Source organism: Schistocerca piceifrons, chromosome 4 (assembly GCF_021461385.2).
Source record: "Schistocerca piceifrons isolate TAMUIC-IGC-003096 chromosome 4, iqSchPice1.1, whole genome shotgun sequence".
NCBI lineage: Eukaryota > Metazoa > Arthropoda > Insecta > Orthoptera > Acrididae > Schistocerca > Schistocerca piceifrons.
In genome coordinates, this window is record NC_060141.1 from 226,340,343 (window position 1) to 226,364,605 (window position 24,263).

A 24,263-nucleotide genomic window follows, 5' to 3' on the forward strand; every position below is an offset into this window, starting at 1 on the left:
ATCGTGACCAATGATACGATTTTGTGGTGACATTGCTATCTTTAGTGAAACTGCTGGATAGAATCGACAGTCTAACGAGTAAACAATTTGGGCTGAGAGTCAATCGAAGAAAGACGAAAGTAATAAGAAATAGCAGAAGTGAAAACAGCGAGAAACTTAGCATCAGGACTGATGGTCACAGAGTAGACGAAATTAAGGTTTTCTGCTAAGCTGTAAAACTATCTCATTTATAGACTCTAACAGTAAATGAATATACTAAGAGAGTTCTCATAGGACTTAGGCGCCACAATACACTTATAGTCACAAATCTAATTCCTCAGAAAAGCGATGCAAGTAAATTCATTGTTATTCACATAGAAACATGACAATTATTTCATCAGAAAGCAAATTTCGTCAAAATGTTTTGTGCGTATGCAGCAAAAAAATCAGTATGGTAAATGAGCAAACAAAATGAATTACACATTCGTATGCTGAGACAAATCATACTCAAATGTTTCATCATAAACGCAACGCAGTAACTAAGGCAAAGTATGTCATCATAAGGATATATCAGTGTTATCACAAAGCAACTATAAGATGTTAGCGTCTGACGTTTGCTGGAGCACCAATAACTGAATATTCGGTAAGTTCACATGAGGCAATTGTCATGCTATGCAGTCGAATGTACTAGCAGTTTCAGCGACCGAGGTCAACTGACTGGTCTACACATCGTCAACTTCAGCTGATGGTGCTGTCTGAAGGTGACCTAAGCCTAGGCCGAAACCGATCATTTTAATAAAGCACCATTGATATCTAGACTGTTTTTTTTCGGTGATTTTATAAAATTATATACGTTTCCCAACACTAATCTGTAGTAAGAAAATTAATTAATAAGCTGTAAAATGCAAAAAAAAAAATCATTTTGGATGAGCATGAAATTGTTCTTTGAAGTATTCATTTTATCACAAAATACATCTGTATTTCGATTAAAGGTATTCTCTTTCACGTTTTACATCTCAGCGCAGTGTCATCATAAAAGTTTGTTATTCAACAATTTGTGGTATGTGCAACTATGTCTCATGAATTCGGAAAATATGCATAGTAGCTAAATTCTTTTTAATACATATGTATTTCTTCCTGTCTGTCATAATCTGACCTGCAGACAAAAAGATGTGCGCTTAGTTACAAAAGAAAAAGAAGTACACACTGCAACAGGATAATGCACTCATATGCTGTATGCAACAAATAAAAAAATAACAAAGCGTTATAAAGAACATAAAATGTCAGAAATGAATGCAATACTGATTGTATCTGAAGACCCGAAAAACTTCAGATAAAAAAGTAATTGTGTTGCCTCTCACCATACTGGCGTTACTTACCTTTTCAGATCCCTGTTATGCTACTAACCATGTAATAGTCCATTACTTTCCACTTACAATATACAAGCTAATGAAATATATCCATGCAAATAAAAAGAAATCAACTTCATCCAAAACTGTGTCCCCAGTATATGTCCTAACGATTACTCACTCAATCCTCATAATACATCGTAATTCATAACCTTAGCATCTTCCTATCATGTTATAATCATTACCCTCAAAATCATAATCATCAATAATCATTAAAACTTTCAACATAATTATCTCTTCTGAATCGTCACCATATTAATCTCATATCTCGTAATATCCTCATATCTCGTAAATAGACAATAGCAAATACTCCCTGATTTGTTTCATTAACCGATCCTTACACGATAGACACTCCAGAGTCACATTTCATGAATAGCACTGCCGACCAAACAAACCTTCATTACTGCACAACTGATTGTGGAAAGAAAATCTTCATAAAAATACATATTATTCTGTGCATTGATAATTTACGTACCTTTAACAGCTTTTAACTATTCCATGAACTGGTATAAAATCCTTCATATACTTGTAATACATCAATACAATTACCATTAGCAAAACTGACTTTTCATTTGGACAACAAATCTCAATAGCGTGTATGTCTTTTGAGAACTGGTGCTAAACCTTCCAGTTTCTAAATCTTGGCTGCTACTACCGTATTTAAAAAATGATGGTGTTCAAAGATGTACACTTGTTTCACCAAACTGTGCTCTACTTCTAAAAATCTCTTACCGAGAAGTTTATCGAAACTACAAAGCTATTTTTCTCGCACGTGGGCAGTTTAACGCCGTGCTTGGGAAAACCAGCAAGATATCCCAAATATCTCTATAACTGAAACAAAGTTCAGTGTTGTAGCAATGCAATATTCCTTGTGATGTGACTCATTATTTGCTGCCGGAATTACGAGTCGCTATTCTGTAGTGCACTCCTGTCAAGTATTGTAACGTATATGCTGTAGTCGAACATGAATGAAACGCCGGATGCTTTCCATTACGTATTTTGCTAAAGGGATCAAATATTCATAAAATGCGAGTAATTTTCCATCTAAACACATTTTAACTGATTTGTATTTTGTTACTGTCACGAAACTGGCTAAAATTTACACACGCGCGAAATTTGGCACGGACTTCAATGCGAGATGCCTTTAATAGGTTCCACAACGAAACATTGTCTCGAAATTTGGTAGAAAATCCGAAGAAATTCTGGTCGTATGTAAAGTACACAAGCAGCAAGACGCAGTCAATACCTTCGCTGCGCAGTGACAATGGTAATGTTACCGACGACTGTGCCGCTAAAGCGGAGTTATTGACCGCAGTTTTCAGAAATTCCTTCACCACGGAAGACGAATGGAATATTCCAGCATTTGAAACACGAACAGCTGCTAGCATGAGAAGTAGATACTTTAGGGGTTGCGAAGCAACTCAAATCGCTTGATACGGGCAAGTCTTCAGGTCCAGATTTTATACCGATTAGGTTCTTTTCAGATTACGCTGATACAATAAATCCCTACTTAGCAATCATATACAACCGCTCGCTCACCGATAGATCTGTACCTACAGATTGGAAAATTGCGCAGGTCGCACCAGTGTTTAAGAAGGGTAGTAGGAGAAATCCATCGAACTACAAACCTATATCATAGAAGTCGGTTTGCAGTAGGATTTTGGAGCATATACTGTATTCAAACACTATGAATCACCTCGAAGGGAACGATCTATTGATACGTAATCAACATGGTTTCAGATAACATCGTTCTTGTGCAACGCAACTAGCTACGAACAATTTCAGTTGCAAAGACCGCATAGATAATATTGTGGGGAAGGCGAGCCAAAGGTTGCGTTTCATTGGCAGGACACTTAGAAGATGCAACAAGTCCACTAAAGAGACAACTTACACTACACTCGTTCGTCCTCTGTTAGAATATTGCTGCGCGGTGTGGGATCCTTACCAGGTGGGATTGGCGGAGGGCATCGAAAGGGTGCAAAAAAGGGCAGCTCGTTTTGTATTATCACGTAATAGGGGAGAGAGTGTGGCAGATATGATACGCGAGTTGGGATGGAAGTCATTAAAGCAAAGACGTTTATCGTCGCGGCGAGATCTATTTACGAAATTTCAGTCACAAACTTTCTCTTCCGAATGCGAAAATATTTTGTTGAGCCCAACCTACATATGTAGAAATGATCATCAAAATAAAATAAGAGAAATCAGAGCACGAACAGAAAGGTTTAGGTGTTCGTTTTTCCCGCGCGCTGTTCGGGAGTGGAATGGTAGAGAGGTAGTATGATTGTGGTTCGATGAACCCTCTGCCAAGAACTTAAATGTGAATTGCAGAGTAGTCATGTAGATGTCGATGTAGATGTAATAGAAGATTTAAATTTGTCATGATACGAATGTTCTCAGTAGCCAATACGACACAATCGAAACTGTAGCTCACCAGTCTCTAAAATTACATTCTACTTATTTACTTTAGGATAGTAGAAGGAAATTTCTTGTACTGATCGATTATAAAGGACAGCAGGAGAGGAAAAGTGTACCAAGTAACTGAAAAATAGTTGACACATATTCTGGACAGCATCCTTCGCCAATCGATGTATCCAAAAAGTATAATGGAGACCCTGAGAGGTCTCTAATTGCATGCGGTGAAAAGTTGCTATTCCTTCACACGCGGACTTCCCACGCAGCGTCTCTCGTCACCCAGGTGGTCCGGTGACAGGCGGGCTCTGCAGATCTCGAGAGGGTTAAGCCGACGAGTGTGAGGGAGTCGAGTGAATGCTTTCCAGACGCCGACATTGTCAAGAGACACGCCCGCAGGGGCCTCAAGTAGCGGCTGGGCTAGAGGTTCCGTTACTTCACAGAAACTTAGCGAAAACACTTTCTGGTGGGGTACCAGCGAGGCGTGGGAATGACTTGTGTACCCTGGCAGTTGTGGCGGGAAAATTCCTGCGCTTTCTGAAAAATAGTAACTGTGATTGGCTTTCTCAGGGTATAGCTCCGTGACGTAGCAAAATCAGCGCAGAAATTGGCGCCAAGAATCTTCATTGGTGGAATGGTAGTGCTCCGGCAATAGAGTGGAATTTTCTGCCGGTTTTCGAGTTGCTGATTGGAACGTTTAACCACGGCCACTGTCATGGGGGCGGGAATGTTGAGTGTTCGGCCTGTACGGGTGCTCTTGTGGGTAGTCGTCTCTCGCCTTTCGGTGGAAGTAGGTTACAAGACTGAGCTCTCGCTGCTCGGGTCAGCCTGCCTTCCGTGGGCTGCCTAATATACTTTTATTTAATTGTAACTGTTTGACGAAGTTGCTGAAGTTTCGACTTCAACGTAACTTTCTGTGTACAGTTGGCAATTGAGTGTTCTGTGTATGAGAGGCCTATGTTGTCTGTCTTGAGCAGTTTTGGCTAATGTTGACTGTATCGGATTTACTGGGTGACTTCGCTTGTTAAAATCAATCACTGTACCGTCAGTGATTGTGTGGCGAGCTTTCTTCGTCTCCCTCAGAGGCGCATTTGTATTGCTAGGAAGTCTTTAGTCTGGAACAACCAGGCCAGGATAATTTGTTTCGGGCTATACTCGCGACGTTATCATCACCACGACAGGCCATCGAAGCAACCAGCCATCGCCTCCGGTATGCCAAATCGTATTCTTGCAGTTAAGAAGACATATTGGTAATGTATGTCCGCAGCACTGGCAGACAGGGATTTTCCTAGGTGATAATCAGAGCTCAGCAGAGCGCGCCTGTTCGTCTTTTTCTAACTTTGTTCTTTCTTGGGTAGCAGCAATTAATGTTGGGTTGGCTATGTGTTTTCTCTTAAGATTTGAGTTGCAAGGAATTGGCTCCACATAACACTTCGTCATAATCCTCACAATCTAGTTTAGGCACACGTTCACATTCACATCGTTTGTTTGAGTATCCAATTTGAGCCAATTTGATGTATTGTAAATGTTTCATGTGTTTTTGTTTATTATTTTGTGTTTAGTCTTAATAAATCATATTGCTATTTTGGACAGAACTTTCATTCTGTTAATCGGCACAGCAACCCTATCATTCCTCACTACATTAATGAAACCTTCGTTTATTTTACTTATTTATCAAATTAAATTGTTGCAAGTGCCAAACTATCTTCTACTCCACTGGCAGAGTTGATTAGAGTCAGTTCCCATATATTTTTTTAATCCTTGTGCAACAGCAAAAGTCGGAGTTAGAATAGGGTGGGCTTAGAGCATCATTTACATATGTAGATTCTAGAAGACTTTAGTGTTAAATACACTGCTAGCCCCGGCACCTCGAATAAAATGGCGACCCTGCCAGGATCTTCCCTGTAAATCACTGATTAACAAACAGTATTCTTAGTAGAAACATTCAAATATTTTTTCTCTACTATTTTTATGATTAGTACCCAAGTACTTTTTCTTGTATTTTCGCGATTAGTTTTTATTAGTGACGCATGATTACAGTTTTTGTTTTCAGTGTATATATTTTTTTGTTTGTTCATTGTTTCTTTTGTGTTTCTTTGATGTGGTGTCCGTACCTCATCACACTTTGTTGGGTTTGTGTGCAGTTTCTGTACCACAACAAATCGTGCTTCTAATTACAGCGTTGGAACGGCGTTGTTGAAATTATATGACTATGTGAAAAAAAAATATTGGGAGTAGATGATTTTTATTGTGAAATTTAGAGAAAATTGTTTTTTCATGAATGATCACGAGAAGTAAGGCACGACTATTATCGAGTGAAACTAAAACAAAAGAGGATAGGATAATGGATAAGAGGCAGGTTACTGACGAGGATAGGTTCGGAGATGAGATGGGCACATTTTTAGCAGCACAGGACGACAGGGTCATTGATGAGGAAGGTGATTTGGACGCGATCTTAGAGCAACGTCGCGGCCGTGATTATGATAGTGAAGTGGAGGATGGAACAGAGACAGGCACACAGGTCTAGACGGTAGCAGAAATTTATAGTCAAACGAACGAGTGCAGACAGAGGCCAGCTCGGTCACGTCAGAGCTCTAGCGCCCAGGTGTCCAGAGTTACATCGCCCATGTTTGAAGAGGATCAAAAAGATGACTTAAACCCAATACTGAGCTTCCTACGATCAATGAAAAAAGAAGCTGACGAACAGCGTAAGAAGGAGAAGGAAGAAGCTGACGAACAGCGCAAGAAGGACACTCAGGCAATAATTTCGCATATAGGGGATATTCGTGGGCAATTACTAACAATAAAGAAAGAATGTGGAGAAGCAAAACAAATGTCAATGGTAGCACAAAAAGTAGCAGGCCTAGCCAAAACTGCAGCAACAGGGGCAATGAAAATCGCAAGAATAACTTCTCAACTCGCAGGGCGCTTGCGACGTGCGACACAAGTCCACTCAAAATCCCTAGCGGCCTTAAAGACTCAAGGTAATATTGCGGTTACGAACATCACGAAACGAATGAAAGAAGTAGAGAGTCGGATAGCAAAACTAGAGCGAAACGGGCACACGTGCACTGCGCGTTCGGATACCAATGATGGAGTGCACAGGATTGTGTCTCCGAGGAAAAGCCCGCCGTGCTCTAGCCCAGTGACAGCGTGCGGAACGAACAATGCACACGCAGAAACAGCGAGTAATAGCTACAATAATTGCAGCCGTGCAAGTATCGGAAACGAGTGACAACACCAGTGCGAGGATCGGACAGAATTTTGATCACAATCACTTCCTGTCGATACTAAAACTCCAGAAATTCAAAGATAATGGAGTGTCGATGCATCCGAAGAGCTGGGTGATGCAATTTACAAATTCATTAGCGTCGTCATGGCCAACCCAGGCCAAATTAGAATTCATATGCGGACACATCGAAGGCCAAGCCGCGGAAAAGATGCGGGGCGTGGCAGCGACGTGTCGGACTTATCAGGAATTTGTTGGTGCATTCTTGCGGACCTACTCGTCAAAGGAAACGCAAGACAGGATTAAAGAGGAAATAATATTTTGTCCTGAACTGGAAGTGTCCGGGCATAGGAGTGCAACCAAATATTTTGATGATTTACTCAAGAAGAATCAGTTTTTAGATAGTCCATATAGCAACGGAGAAATCATTAAATTTTGCTTTTCCAAATTGCCAGTTAGGTATGAACAGGCACGTGTCGGGAAGCGTGGATCTGACATAGATGCGTTCAAGAGCCTACTGCGCGAACTCGAAGTAGTCTTCGATAAACAAGACGCAAAGGACAGGAAGAAGGCGCAAAATAACAAATACCACGGGCCAGCAAGGGAAGACGACAACAGATCGCATAATCGCACTGGTCAGTTAGGAAGCCAGGGTTATGGAAATCAAGGTTACGCTATTCAAGGTTATGGAAACCAGAGACACGGAAACCAGAACGTCAGGGAACAGGGTCAATCTAGGCAAGCAATCTGGGACAGGAGGAATGACGAACGGCAAAGCGACCGTAACTGGAGAGAGCGAAATCAAGGACAACAGGAGAACCAGGAGATTGAAATTAGACCTCCAAATCCTAATGCACGTCAGAGGAGGGGGAGTCTAAGAAGGGATTGACGCTAGTCCATAGGACTCCACCACTTCTCTCACACAAAGAAGTTCGTGGAATAATAGTAGTTTAAGTGGTGTACATAGAAGAATAGGCAAATATATGAACCTTTCTTCGGGGTACAATAATCGTTGCATTAATAGATTAAGATTGTTAAAGTATTAGCACGCTGCGTTTTCTCGCATTAGAATTTACTGCTGTTAACTTTTTTTTATCTATGTTCGCGATCTCCTCTGTCGTTGCGATAAGAGGCACTACCTTTCCATGAGCAATGTTTTTGTCCTTTCCTATCTGGTGTCCATGTTAAGGGATAAAGATGAGTGACGAGATGTCGCACAAACGGGCGCATACAAGAACGTGCTCTTAGAAGCGTTCTGAGAAGTCGTGATACGCTCCATAGCGGCCACAACCAGTTCGTGAGACGTTCATACCAGTGCTTGCAGGCACGCGTCAGTTCACTGCAAGATTGTGGTATATTGCGTGATTTCGAGGATGATCATGCGCAGTATAGTTTTTACAGTGATGCGCCAGCATCGTTGTCTTGCAAGTCGGGGTGAACCTGTGAGCGTTTGACTCCAATGGTGCCCTAGGGCCTAGACGGTAGAAATGCGGGCATAAAGCCTACCATGCCAATGTGCTGGTTGGGATTTAGCGTGCTGCTTGTGACTGACACAGATGAATAACCAAGGAATTATACTTGGAAATTCGCGACATACTGTGTAGCTGGTGTGTGGTGGGCAACGGAATCCTCAACAGGAACCAGTCCTGGCTTGGTCTCATTACATTGCCTCTGGAAAGGTGTGCTTTGATTGCGAATACTGCATAACATAGAAAAAGAAGTTGCAACTATAAATTTATTGTCGTGTATAGCCATGGATAACCCAGTCGCTGGAGTTTCAATGAGGCGTAATGAAAACTCGGAGGTCATGTCGTATGGCGTGCACATCACTGTCGTCAATAGCGGCGAGCAGCGAGACATCTCAACGGAACAGGAATTATGTAAGAGTATTGTATAAGGTAAAAAAATAATAATAAATAAATAAATAAAAAAAGGGTACGATATACTAGGATAAGTTAAACTGTAGAATTTAACAATAACTAGATTAATATTGTGGGGGTTTTCTACCACAAGTGTTAAGCACGCGCCTGTTGGGATGTTATTTTTCAGGTCATCAAATCACAGACCAGAGATGGAGCGACGACCGGCGAGCGAACGTAGAATAGTTGCATGTTCTTTATAGCTCAGTAAAACTTCAGCCTGCATAATAACATAATTTATTCAGAAGACATAGAATGTAGATCGTTGGCATATGGTAGTTAATTCTTGAGCATGTCTACTGTCGATCTATATAAGTAATAGTAATATTGGTGCGGGCCCACACATTTAGTTGTTCATCCATTACATAGCATCAGTTATCACACACCATGTACAATACTGAGATCGGTCTCTACACAAATATCAAAATAAATTATTTCCATGTCTAGATTAGATACACCAAGATTTTGTTATAATGATAGCTACAGATAAATAACTATAAAATTAAAACTAGAGTGTCTGAAATGAGAGACCATCAATGTATCGTTATGTAAATTTATCATAGAAGGTCATGGGGAAAAGTTAGGCATAAGATTTTTGTAAGAATTGTGCAGATGACGGGGATCGTGGCAACGCAGAGGCCAGCCGGAGCAAAAACAAGAGGTCATCGGCTACTTGCAAGAAGAGAGCGTCAGTGCGCCACCTGACGTGAAGGGCGCGAGAGCATCCGGTCCTACAAGCTGACAGTCACCGGGCCGTATACCTGAGGGAGTAGGTGGCAGACAGCCCTCGCCGAGCCACAAGCGAAAGTGAGGCTGGCCGTTGACACTGACACGCGACCCACACGTGACAGCCTGCTAGCTCTCCGGACGCGGCAACCATTTGGAGGGATTCCCTGCGGCAGACCACGTTGTCGTGAGTACACGAAGAAGATCACATATCATGTCAGAACCTGCGCCTCATGTGCCTGAGGACAGAAAGGGACGCCATATACTCACCTGTTTGGGTTTTTACAACTCACTAGCATTGGCTGATCTGCATACACAAAGCAGTATCATGCCACACTAACAAATGAATGGTCTCATTTCTAACTTCTCCTCTCTATTAGAGAGCAGTTGTAGCAATCGTCGCTCCTACTTCGATCCTGTATGGATGATCTCACATACTTGTGGAGTCACTCCACGTGCCATCATCCCTCGTCAGACTGCAATATTGGGAAACGTAAAGTACTGTCCAGCGAGAGAAGAGACCTAGACTAGCGATGTATCCCAACAAGTAGACCTCAGAGACAATTAATCGACGTGAGGAGAGCCTATCACTGTGTCTTCCTACCATCCTGCCGTGATAATATACGTGAGTCTTGGTGCAATCTCAACAGAGTACTGCAGATGCTCCAGCACACCCTATTGCCGTTGCAACAACGTAGCAACAACACCCGACGTTTAGCCCTATGTGATGTCTGTACTGTGAAATTTGTGAAGTGCGTCAAATATTTCTAACAATGTGATTTAGTGCCTCATTCTCAGCACATTGTGCAATGTGCACGCACAACTTGATGTCCCATGAACCTTGTTTTTTTTTCTTAAATTTCTTTCTCTAGTGTTGTTTTTGTAATGTATGTTATACCTTGTATGTGTTTGTGTTTTACACTGTAATTCTTATTACAAATTACTGTATTGTTCTCCACACCATGTTTTTTTCGTATTTTGTGTTTATTGTTGTGTGTATGCAAACAGTGTGCCTGAAGTCCACATAAACTGAAGCAGATACCACCACTGTCATTGTGAATGGACCATCAGTTCAGGGAACATTTTGTAAAGGTTAGTCTTGCTGCAGGAAGACAGAATGAATCGGAGGTTGTAACTAGATTCTGAAAGCTCACAAAGAGATTGTTAACTTAAATAGTATCATGTGTGAGTAAGTTCAAGTTAGTTTCATGATTCAAATTGTTGTAAAATCTTGGGCATTTAATTGCGGAGCACTCCAACTCTGATTGTAAAGAAAAAACTGCTCCATATTTGGCTCACATGCCCGGGCCATATTTAGAGCGTGAATGTCTGTGTGAATCGGTGTTTGGAAGGGGCTCCCTCGGTATGGATGTGTGATGTGAGTGTTAGTGTTCCATATTAAGAAGGTGAAGTTGGCTACATCATAAATAATCCTCCCTCTATGAGCTGCATTTTTCAGTTGCAATAGAGTGCGGCATGTGGAGTTAGTTTGTAAGATTGTTCTTGCGCGATTGACTCACTACCTTGCTCCTAAGTGAGCCAACCGCTCACCAATTACAATCTAAAATGGCGTAGGGGCTATGAGAGGTGGCATGAGCCCCCTCTCATATTTCTATCTTACGATTTTCGTCTCTAATTTCATGCGGTGAAAAGTTGCTATTCCTTCACACGCGGACTTCCCATGCAGCGTCTCTCATCACCCAGGTGGTCCGGTGACAGGCGGGCTCTGCAGATCTCGAGAGGGTTAAGCCAGCGAGTGTGAGGGAGTCGAGTGAATGCCTTCCAGATGCCGACATTGTCAAGAGACACGCCCGCAGGGGCCTCAAGTAGCGGCTGGGCTAGAGGTTCCGTTACTTCGCAGAAACTTAGCGAAAACACTTTCTGGCGGGCTACCAGCGAGGCGTGGGAATGACTTGTGTACCCAGGCAGTTGTGGCGAAAAAATTCCTGCGCTTTCTGAAAAATAGTAACTGTGATTGGCTTGCTCAGGGCATAGCTCCGTGATGTAGCAAAATCAGCGCAGAAATTGGCGCCAAGAATCTCCATTGGTGGAATGGTAGTGCTCCGGCAATAGAGTGGAATTTTCCGCCGGTTTTCGAGTTGCTGGTTGGAAAGTTTAACAACGGCCACTGTCGTGGGGGCGGGAATGTTGTGTGTTCGTCCTGTACGGGTGCTCTTGTGGGTAGTCGTCTCTCGCCTTTCGGTGGAAGTAGGTTACAAGACTGAGCTCTCGCGGCTCGGGTCAGCCTGCCTTCCGTGGGCTGCCTAATATACTTTTATTTAATTGTAACTGTTTGACGAATTTGCTGAAGTTTCGACTTCAACGTAACTTTCCGTGTGCAGTTGGCAATTGAGCGTTCTGTGTATGAGAGGCCTATGTTGTCTGTCTTGAGCAGTTTTGGCTAATGTTGACTGTATCGGAGTTATTGGATGACTTCGCTTGTTAAAATCAATCACTGTGCCAACAGTGTTTGTGTGGCAAGCTTTCTTCGTCTCCCTCAGAGGCGCATTTGTATTGCTACGAAGTCTTTAGTCTGGAACAACCAGGCCAGGATAATTTGTTTCGGGCTATACTCGCGACGTTATCATCACTACGACGGGCTGTCGAAGCAACCAGCCATCGCCTCCGGTACGCCAAATCGTATTCTTGCAGTTAAGAAGACAGATTGGTAATGTATGTCCGCAGCACTGGCAGACAGGGATTTTCCTAGGTGATAATCAGAGCTCAGCAGAGCGCGCCTGTTCGTCTTTTTCTAACTTTGTTCTGTCTTGGGTAGCAGCAATTAATGTTGGGTTGGCTATGTGTTTTCTCTTAAGATTTGAGTTGCAAGGAATTGGCTCCACATAACACTTCGTCATAATCCTCACAATCTAGTTTAGGTACAACTTCACATTCACAGCGTTTGTTTGAGTATCAACTTTGAGCCAATTTGATGTATTGTAAATGTTTCATGTGTTTTTGTTTATTATTTTGTGTTTAGTCTTAATAAATCATATTGTTATTTTGGACAGAACTTTCATTCTATTAATCGGTAGAGCAACCCTATCATTCCTCACTATGTTAATGAAACCTTCGTTTATTTAACTTATTTATCAAATTAAATTATTGCAGGTGCCAAACTCTCTTCTACTCCACTGGCAGGGTTGATTAGAGTCAGTTTGCGTATTTTTTTTAATCCTTGTGCAACAGCAAAAGTCGGAGTTAGAATAGGGCTGGCTTAGAGCATCATTTGCATATGTAGATTCTAGAAGAATTTAGTGTTAAATACACTGCTAGCCCCAGCACCTCGCAACCCTACCTACTTTTAAACGGAGGGAAATGCATGGCCGTAAGTAAATGCATGGTATTCGGATTGTTACTTCTTTTCGCAATTCTTTTGCTCATATGTTCACTATAATAGTGCAGAGAAGGTTCAATGTCTTGTATGTAAAGATATTTGTGTACAAGAAAATGATCGCCTAAGTTGACTACATGAAAATATTTGTAATCGAAATTGTCGTTTCGGAGAGAGCCGGACTTTTATCTATTGCTCCTGAGAGTGGCTCATTAATACACTATGTAATTAAAAGTATCCGGACACCTGGCTGAAAATGACTTACAAGATCGTGGCGCCCTCCATCGGTAATGCTGGAATTCAGTGTGGTGTTGGCCCAACCTTAGCCTTAATGACAGCTTCCACTGTCGCAGTCATACGTTCAATCAGGTGCTGGAATATTCCTTGGGGAATGGCAGCCCATTCTTCACGGAATGCTGCACAGAGGAGAGGCATTGATGTCGGTCGGTGAGGCCTGGCACGAAGTCGGCGTTCCAAAACATCCCAAAGGTGTTTTCCAGAATGCAGGACAGGACTCTATGCTGGCTATTCCATTACAAGGATGTTTCTGTCGTGTAACCACTCCACCACAGGCTGCACATTATGATCAGGTCCTCGATCGTGTTGAAAGATGTAGTCGCAATCCCCGAATTTCTCTTCGACACTGGGAAGCAAGAAGGTGCTTAGAACATCAATGGAGGTCTGTGCTGTGATAGAGCAACGCCAAACAAGAAGGGCTGCAAGCCCCTCGAAATACACGACCAGACCACAACACCACTGCCTCCGAATTTCACCGGTCATTCGCCATACCCACACCCTGCCATCGGATTTCCACAATGTGTACCGTGATTCGTCACTCCACACAACGTTTTTACACTGTTCAATAGTCCAAAATTTACGCTCCTTACACCAAGAGAGGCGTAATTTGGCATTTACCGGCGTGATGTGCGGCTTATGAGCAGCCACTCTACAATGAAATCTAAGTTTTCTCACCTTCCGCCTAACTGTCACAGTACTTGCAGTGGACCCTGGTGCAGTTTGGAATTCTTGTCTGATGGTCTATATAGATGTTTGCCTATTACACAAGATGACCCTTTTCAACTGTCGCGGTCTCTGTCAGTCAGCAGACGAGGTCGACCTGTACGCTTTTGTGCTGTAGGTTTCCACTTCACCATCACATCGGAAGCATTGGACGTAGGGACGTTTAGGGGTATCGAAATCTCGCGTACAGACTTATGACACAAGTGACACCCAATCACCTGACCACGTTCGAAGTCCGTGAGTTTCGCGGAACGCCCCATTCGCTCTCTTACGATGTAAAATGATGAGGTCGCTGATATGGAGTACCTGTCAGTAGGTGGCAGCACAATGCACCTGATATGAAAAGCGTATGGTTTTGGGGGAATTCGATTACTTTTGATTACAAAGTGTATGTCTTGTTGAAACGTATTGTTGTATGCGAAAGTCACGAAGACGCCACTGACTGTTTGTTTCGTCACAAGTTTTAGATCGTGGGTGTGTCTGAACGAGTGAAGTCGCTGGTGTCGCGATTACTGTTTAGCCTGCGTTCGATAGGTTTCAGCTGTTCTTACATTTGTTTAAGTCTTTTTTCTATTACTGAAAGAAATTACTCTAACTTTCTTTAAAATTCTTAAATGCCTGATATTCTGTTGTTTCTGAGCATCAGAATCATTGTCGCTATTTTTGACAAGTTTTCAGTATTTGTTGAACGGATCTTTGATATTTTTTGTTAACGTAAGAAGTTCTTTTCATTCGCCAGAGTTAATTTTTAATGCATGTACCTGTTCAGTATTTGCCAGAACAGTTATATTAAGGTGATCGTAACGTTCTGTGAGTTGCGAGACCACTTCGCTACGTTCAGAGGTATTTACATACGCGAGTAGTTTTTTTCTTTTTGGCGTTCTCTTATGCAGTGTTAAGAATTTTTGTTCAATTTCAACGCTGCGTAGTCTGTCTTCTAATCTCATAATATCTGGTTGTAATCCATTTCTAATCTCTTGTCGGATTTCTGCAGAAAGATTTTGCTGTTTCTTTTTCTCTAATTTATTGGTATCTTCGTTAATTTCATCTTGCGCTTTACTATTTTCTTCTGGTCTTGTTGCGTTTTGTTCTGTGTATCGCTCAATGTTTTGTCTATTTTGTGTATTGTTCTAATGTTTTGGTCACGTTTAGTAGCAATTTGACCAAAGTAGGATTGTTGATTTCCCCATTCATGTTTACTGGATTTGCAGTGACTGAGTTTGCATTGTCAGTAACTGATGTTGGCTTGTATAATGTTTGATTAAAAGAAATGGGAAAAAAACTCGAATCGATAGTCTCAGTAAGTGGTCGCTGCGAAATTTTGCACAGCCGACTTTTCCCCTAGCGATTCGTATTCAGAAATTTCTTCGTGACTGTTGGATGTTGATTCTGTTGAGCTTCCTAATAAAGAACACAAGTGTGTTGAAAAGTATTTCGCATTCTCTCAAATGTCAAGTAAATTATTTATGTGTATCGACTGTTGCGCTTGTTCTGATTCATTAATGATTGATTCACTGCTTCGGTATGTAGTTTGTGGTCTAGTCACACAGCTAACTACTTTGTTGCTGGCCATACATATACATCTACATCTACATTTATACTCCGCAAGCCACCCAACGGTGTGTGGCGGAGGGCACTTTACGTGCCACTGTCATTACCTCCCTTTCCTGTTCCAGTCACGTATGGTTCGCGGGAAGAACGACTGTCTAAAAGCCTCCGTGCGCGCTCGAATCTCTCTGGTTGTACATTCGTGATCTCCTCGGGAGGTATAAGTAGGGGAAAGCAATATATTCGATACCTCATCCAGAAACGCACCCTCTCGAAACCTGGCGAGCAAGCTACACCGCGATGCAGAGCGCCTCTCTTGCAGAGTCTGCCACTTGAGTTTGCTAAACATGTCCGTACCGCTATCACGGTTACCAAATAACCCTGTGATGAAACGCGCCGCTCTTCTTTGGATCTTCTCTATCACCTCCGTCAACCCGATCTGGTACGGATCCATCACTGATGAGCGATACTCAAGTATAGGTCGAACGAGTGTTTTGTAAGCCACCTCCTTTGTTGATGGACTATATTTTCTAAGGAATCTCCAAATGAATCTCAACCTGGTACCCGCCTTACCAACAATTAATTTTATATGATCATTCCACTTCAAATCGTTTCGCACGCATTCTCCCAAATATTTTACAGAAGTAAGTGCTACAAGTGTTTGTTCCGCTATCATATAATCATACAATAAAGGATCCTTCTTTCTATGTATTCGCAATACATTACATTTGTCTATGTTCAGGGTCAGTTGCCACTCCCTGCACCAAGTGCCTATCCGCTGCAGATCCCCCTGCATTTGGCTACAATTTTCTAATGCTGCAACTTCTCTGTATACTACAGCATCATCCGCGAAAAGCCGCATTGAACTTCCGACACTATCTACTAGGTCATTTATATATATTGTGAAAAGCAGTGGTCCCATAACACTCCCCTGTGGCACGCCAGAGGTTACTTTAACGTCTGTAGACGTCTCTCCATTGATAACAACATGCTGTGTTCTGTTCGCTAAAAACTCTTCAATCCAGCCACACAGCTGGTCTGATATACCGTCGGCTCTTACTTTGTTTATCGGGCGACAGTGCGGAACAGCATCGAACGCCTTCCGGAAGTCAAGGAAAATAGCATCTACCTGGGAGCCTGTATCTAATATTTTCTGGGTCTCATGAACAAATAAAGCGAGTTGGGTCTCACACGATCACTGTTTCTGGAATCCATGTTGATTCCTACAGAGTGGATTCTGGGTTTCCAGAAACGACATGATACGCGAGCAAAAAACATGTTCTAAAATTCTACAACAGATCGACGTCAGACATATAGGTCTATAGTCTTACGCATCTGTTCGACGACCCTTCTTGAAGACTGGGAGTACCTGGGCTCTTTTCCAATCATTTGGAACCTTCTGTTCCTCTAGAGACTTGCGGTACACGGCTGTTAGAAGGGGGCAAGTTTTTTCGCGTACTCTGTGTAGAATCGAATTGGTATCCCGCCAGGTCCAGTGGACTTTCCTCTGTTGAGTGATTGCAGTTGCTTTTCTATTCCTTGGACACTTATTTCGATGTCAGCCATTTTTTCGTTTGTGCGAGTATTTAGAGCAGGAACTGCAGTGCGGTCTTCCTCTGTGAAACAGCTTTGGAAAAAGGTGTTTAGTATTTCAGCTTTACGCGTGTCATCCTCTGTTTCAATGCCATCATCATCCCGGAGTGTCCGGATATGCTGTTTCGAGCCACTTACTGATTTAACGTAAGACCAGAAATTGCTAGGATTTTCTGTCAAGTTTGTACATAGAATTTCACCTTCGAATTCACGGAACGCTTCACGCATAGCCCTCCTTACGCTAACTTTGAGATCGTTTAGCTTCTGTTTGTCTGAGAGGTTTTGGCTGCGTTTAAACTTGCAGTGAAGCTCTCTTTGCTTTCGCAGTAGTTTCCTAATTTTTTTGTTGAACCACGGTGGGTTTTTCCCGTCCCTCACAGTTTTACCCGGCACGTACCTGTCTGAAACGCATTTTACGATTGCCTTGAACATTTTCCATACACACTCAACATTGTCAGTGTCGGAACAGAAATTTTCGTTTTGATCTGTTAGGTAGTCTGAAATCTGCCTCCTATTACTCTTGCTAAACAGGTAAACCTTCGTCCCTTTTTTATATTCCTATTTACTTCCATATTCAGGGATGCTGCAACGGCCTTATGATCACTGATTCCCTGTTCTGCGCTTACAGAGCCGAAATGCTGGGGTCTGTTTGTTATCAGTAGGTCCAAGATGCTATTTCCACGAGTCGGTTCTGTGTTTCATTGCTCGAGGTAATTTTCGGATAGTGCACTCAGTATAATGTCACTCGATGTTCTGTCCCTACCACCCGTCCTGAACATCTGAGTGTCCCAGTCTATATCTGGTAAACTGAAATCTCCACTTAAGACTATAACATGCTGAGAAAATTTATGTGAAATGTATTCCAAATTTTCTCTCAGTTGTTCTACCACTAATGCTGCTGAGTCGGGAGGTCGGTAAAAGGAGCCAATTATTAACTTAGCTCGCTTGTTGAGTGTAACGTCCACCCATAATAATTCACAGGAACTATCCAGTTCTACTTTCCTACAGGATAAACTGCTACTAACAACGACAAACACGCCACCACCGGTTTCATGCAATCTATCCTTTCTAAACACCTTTTGTGACTTTGTAAAAATTTCGGCAGAATTTATCTCTGGCTTCAGATTTCCCTACCTATAACGATTTCAGCTTCGGTGCTTTCTATCAGCGCTTGAAGTTCCGGTACTTTACCAATGCAGCTTCGACAGTTTACAATTACAATACCGATTGCTGCTTGATCCCCGCATCTCCTGACTTTGCCCCACACCCTTTGAGGCTGTTGCCGTTTCTGTACTTGCCCGAGGCCATCTAACCTAAAAAACCGCCCAGTCCACGCCACACAACCCCTGCTACCCGTGTAGCTGCCTGCTGCGTGTTGTGGACTCCTGACCTATCCAGCGGAACCCGAAACCCCACCACCCTATGGCGCAAGTCAAGCCATAATCTTGCACTGTAAAAACTTAATTACCAAACAAAATTTATATTTGTAATTAAATAACAGAAAGTAATAAATTCTTTTATGCAACAGAAATATCTACGAAAAGTGTAAGTGGCACTGAAGTATTCAACACACTATGTAGCCTACTGTTATCTGCCTACATAACAAAGATCCTGAAAATCAACATTTTTGTAAAATAAAATTCACGCTAAGTCACACATAAAAATGAAAATGAAAGAGAAACTACAGATGTTAGCTCCTATATGCATAGTTCTGATTTGCTTTTGGGATATCTATGAAATCACAGAAAAAAGGGAGGACTAACCTGGCAGGTTCGCCATGTGTAAGCGTTCTGTAAAGAACAGTGTATATGTGTGAATAATGAATATTCTGTGTTTAAAAACATTCTCCTCATATAGTGTGTACTTCAGATGTCTTGTTCAATTGCTGAGCAATAATGACCGTTGGTTGGTCGTGTGTTGCGCATCTGAACAGTGTCATAAAACAAAACTAACTTAATGAAGTGCAGAATCTGAAGTAATGAAAATAAGTGTAACTAACTGCCAAAAGAAACTAATTTGATGCTAAGTTAAAACAATATTACTTAAACTCGATATCGAAGTACATTAAGAATCTAACTTGATATGAAAATGTTTGGTGATATAAAGTGCAAAGTTTGTCTTGGAATATCCACAAAAATAAGTTATTGCTCTGCTTAAAAAAATTGTATGAGATACTAACTCTGCTCAGTAAAAACTAATCTGCTTCCTTAGAACAACACCTGATAATTATGACTACGCACTGTTTCCAGGTAAGAATGCAAGACGAGATCTGTCTTACCTTTTGCTCAGGACGCTATTTTATGCCTGATATACTGATGTTCTCGAAAGCAAATATAAATCAGGAAATGCAACAGCTAAAGGTTAATAATATAATCTAATTTCTTTTGTTGCTTGTCAGAAACACTGTGTTGCTGTAGGTGGCGTTAAGTGCAGTGCACGCACAGCAATGATGAATGTGAGTTTTACTTTAAAGAAAATCGTTCTTGAAAATTTACGGTCTAATGTTGACAAAAATGATTGTACAACATAAGACGACTGTAGCAATTGCGAAACTGTCTCATTACAAGAAATTACAGACAACTCAACCAACTGTGTAATTTGCGACATAGTAAAAACAGATCAAATTAACACATGTCGTAAATATTATTAGCAGTCTATGGGACAGAGATATGCTTCAATTAATAATTATGACAAACTAACATTTTATTTAAAAATTTCTCCAAAAATCTTTACCATGAATACAAAGAAAGAAATGGCTATATAACTCAACCAACTGTGTAATTTGCGACATAATAAAAACAGATCAAATTAACACATGTCGTAAATATTATTAGCAATCTATGGGACAGAGACATGCTTCCATTAATAATTACGACAAACTAACATTTTATTTAAAAATTCCTCCAAAAGTCTTTACCGTGAATACAAAGAAAGAAATGGCTATATAAACAATTTTTCATCTCCATAATAAAGTATTCCAGATAGTTTCTCCAAGATTCAAAAATAACAGACGTCGTTGTCTTGAAAACTCAACTGCTCGTTTAAATGTCTTAAATAAGAATGTCCCAGCACTGAACAAATGACTGACTACTAAGCAACCAAAGACACGAATAAAACCAGAGTAGAGGATTTTATTCACTACTCTGGCAGTGCGTTCATTTATTTTTGTCCCAATACAGTAAAGATGAATTATATACAGCAACAGAAAACATGAGAACCTTACGATACCACAATTATACGGGAATACTAAGGAATGAAGGGATGCTGTGATGATAAATGGCTCAGTAAACACTTCATCTGAAGAGGAATGAACAAACCCAAAAACGGCCGTCACAGTAACCGGGAAAAAATAGTTACAATGAATGTAACTGCGTGGAAGCCATTGCTAACAGAAGAAATACTTCACATGATCGACGAAAGAAAAGTACAAAAATACTCAAAGAACTTCAGGAATACAGAAATACAAGTTACATAGGGATGAAATAAATAGGAAGTGCAGGGAAGGAAACGAGAAACAGGTGAATGAAAAATGTGCAGAAATCGAAGAAGAAATGGCTGGCAGAAAACAATTCAGCTTGTAGAAAAGTCAAAACAGCTTTCTGTGAAAAGAAACGCTAGGGCGGTAACGGTAAGAGTGGAGAGTGCTCTTGTAATTATACATTTAAATGGATCAGAGAGACCAGGCAGGTGGAAGGAGTACATTTAAAGACTGTATAACGAGACAGAAGAACACAAAGGAGTTGACAAGGAAGAGATGGGGAATAAAGTATTAGAATCAGAATTTAAAAGAGCTCTGGAAGACTTAAGATGTAATAAGGCAGAAAGAATAGATAACATTGCACGGAAATTTCTAAAACCGTTGGCATCGAAAGGATATTCACGTTAGATGAAATTTATAAGAAATAGAGTAGCGGAAATAAGAATAGCAAGAAACGTGGCATCAGTAATGAGAATCACGAAGTAGATGAAGTAAAGGAACTCTAGTGCCTTGACAGCAAAATAACCCATGAGAGATGGAGCAAGGAGGACATCATAAGCAGACTATCTCTGGCGAAAAGGATTCCAGGTCAAGAGAAATCTACAAGTATCAAACGTAGGCCTTAATTAGAGGAAGAAAAATTTGAAAATGTTAGTTTCGAGCACAGTACTGTATTGTAGTGAAACATGGACTGTGGGGAAACAGGAAAAGAAGAGATATACTCTTACAGAGGGACAGGATGCTAAGACATTTGCTAAGACATGACAGACTTACTTCCATGGCTCTATGGGGAACTGTAGAGGATACAAACTATAGAGGAAATAAGAGAGTGAAATACATCTAGCAAATAGTGAGGACGTAGTTTACAAACGCTACTCTGAGATGAAGAGATTGGCACAGGAAAGGAATTTGTGGCGGGCGGTGTCAAACCAGTCTGAAGACTTTCATTTTCTCTCTTTTTTAATATTCCACATTTACTGAGCTAGTGGACGTATTACCATGAAAGTTCATTCAGGTTCCCTGCACGTTAAGGAGACCCATGGCTTTACATTTCATTTTTAGTATCTTCGAACCTGACAGTGTCACAAATCGACCACCTTACTGCAATGCTCATTCAGCAGTGCATCTTATTATCTTAACAAACTATTTATGTAATGGTATTTGTAATGTATCTGAGTTGAAATTCCACGTTTATTCACTTAACAGCGCAAAAATCGCGGTAGGAATTTGAAGTTTCAGTTTAGGTTCACATATACTATGTGGTGTAATTAAAATGTAACGACGTACATAGGTCCATTGTGGACTATGGGTATTGTATGGCAGGGAAAGTTGGTAGATATCTAATGCTGGGATAAAATAGTTCCAATTTTGGCCACCAGGTAGAAATCTGGCGCTGTGAAAGTTAGAAGGACGTGTATAAATATTTCCATATGTAACGAATGAGTAATTGGACGTGGGCAGGAAAGGTAAAGCAAGTGAGAAATGCATAACTTTTATTTTAATATTAACGACTGCTTCCACAATTTGTTCAATATTAGTACCGGAGACGTCGACGAGTTGCTGTACAGCGCCTGATTTGCACATGTGGACAAAATTTTAACTATTTTTTTCCCAGCGTAAATTAATGCATTACCATATCTACCAACTTTCACTGCCAAATGATAATTACAGCCCATTCGTGAGCCCCTTAAAGTCTGTACTTTAATTATAATACAGGGTGAGTCATGAGGAAACCTACATGCTTTGAGGGGTGATGGTATTAGTGATTCTGAACAAAAACTTCTTATGGACGTATGCCCTATTCCGAATGGTTTCCTAGGTAGAACACATTTAATATCACTTTTGTACATTTTTCTTGAAGAACTTGAAAACTGCACCCTCCAGCGAAAACGTGTCGCAGTACAAAATTAAACGGTATTAAATTTCCTACAAAAAAGTCCTATTCATTTTCTTCTCTAGAAATAATGGTTTGTGCGAAGAACTTGCTCTACGTGCATGCACTGTAGCTTACGTAGTTCTTGTAGGCCAACTTGAAGTTGATGCCTCACTTGATAGACCACAAATGTCCCGTATCAAACTATTCTTCTCAACTTGCTACCTCGGCATGCTATCTCCAATTGGCCTACAAAAACTACGTAGGCTACATCGCATGCTCGTCAAGAGAGTTTTTCAACATTCTCGCGTTCTCATCGCACAAACCATTAGTTCTAGAGAAAAAAATGAAAAGGATCTTTTTTGTAGGAAATGTAATATGTTTAATTTTGTTCTGCGACACGCTTTCGCTGGAGGGTGCGGTTTTCGAGTTATTCAAGAAAAAGTTACAAATTAAATGTGTTCTACCTCGAAAACCATTCGCAATAGGGCATACGTATATATGACGTTTCTTGTTCACTTATCACCACCCAAAGCGTGTACCTTTCCTCCTGACTCACACTGTGTTCTTCCGATTCCCTTATTTGGTGCAGTCACAATCAGTGAGACTCTGATATCGACCTGAGCCACACGGAAGTCAATATAAGGGAGTCGTGTTCCGCCGTTGATACACGCAGCTGGCTTGAGGAGGCCGCTATAGAGCCAGGAGCGCCTACCGGAAGATGGATGGGAGAGGCGGGGTGTTGTTGGATGCGCCCACCTGCCGCCGCGTCCGGCGTATCGAAAATCGTTTATTGGGGCTGTTTACCTCGGCTGGGATAGCGCCAGGCTTCACTGAAATCTTCATCGGTGTAAGACTCTCTCTCACGTGGTAAGTACGTACACAGGTTCCATTTTTCGTAGAGATTTAAATCATACTGCATCTGTTGTAGATTGTGTTTTGTAATGGTGATGGATGTGTCTACATAGGGTGTTTCTGAATGACAAGTAAATAGTTCAGCATGTTATATGAAGACTAATTCGAATAAAACGTTCCATACAAAATGTGTCCAGTTTTTATTTATTACAGAGGTACAGTTCGTTGCAAAATAAGGTTCCATTTCGCGTGTTCGTATTCTGTTGCTATCGCATTATTTACCTATCATCGTTTTTGTTTCGATGTTCAAGCTGTGAAGTTGTGCACAAGTTAAGTTTTCAAATGTGATACTGATTTGCTGGCCTATTCTAAGGTGTTGTTTAAGCATGCCGGACGTATTTAGAGATGCCGAGTGTTTGTGATGGGTTTTGTAATGGGAACACAGTTGTTGCTTGTAGAAAATTCAGTTGACCATCATGTCTCAATCCATGGAGAGCATTCCTCTGCGGGAGCGTGACAACACTAAAACGCGAAGTTACTGAAAAAATAACAATTCAAAAATTGGTTAATTTACTTAACTTAAAGCAAATCAAAATACAATATGACACGATAAAAAATGAAAATCCTCATTTACACAAATTATAAAAAGAGAATGTACCTATGTGTGTGTGTATGTTCCACATGTCCTTCGAAACCACTGTGCCGGTTTCAACCAAATTTTGTACACATATGATGTACTCTCTGGGAACAATCACAGTGGAGGTAAGAAACACTCACCTGCCAAAGGGGTGGCTTGGGGGTGAAAATTCTGTGTAGGCCAGGACGCGTTACTCAGTTACCGAGTTACCCAGTATTGAGAAAAAGAGCACTAGAGACTTGCGGTAGACTTTA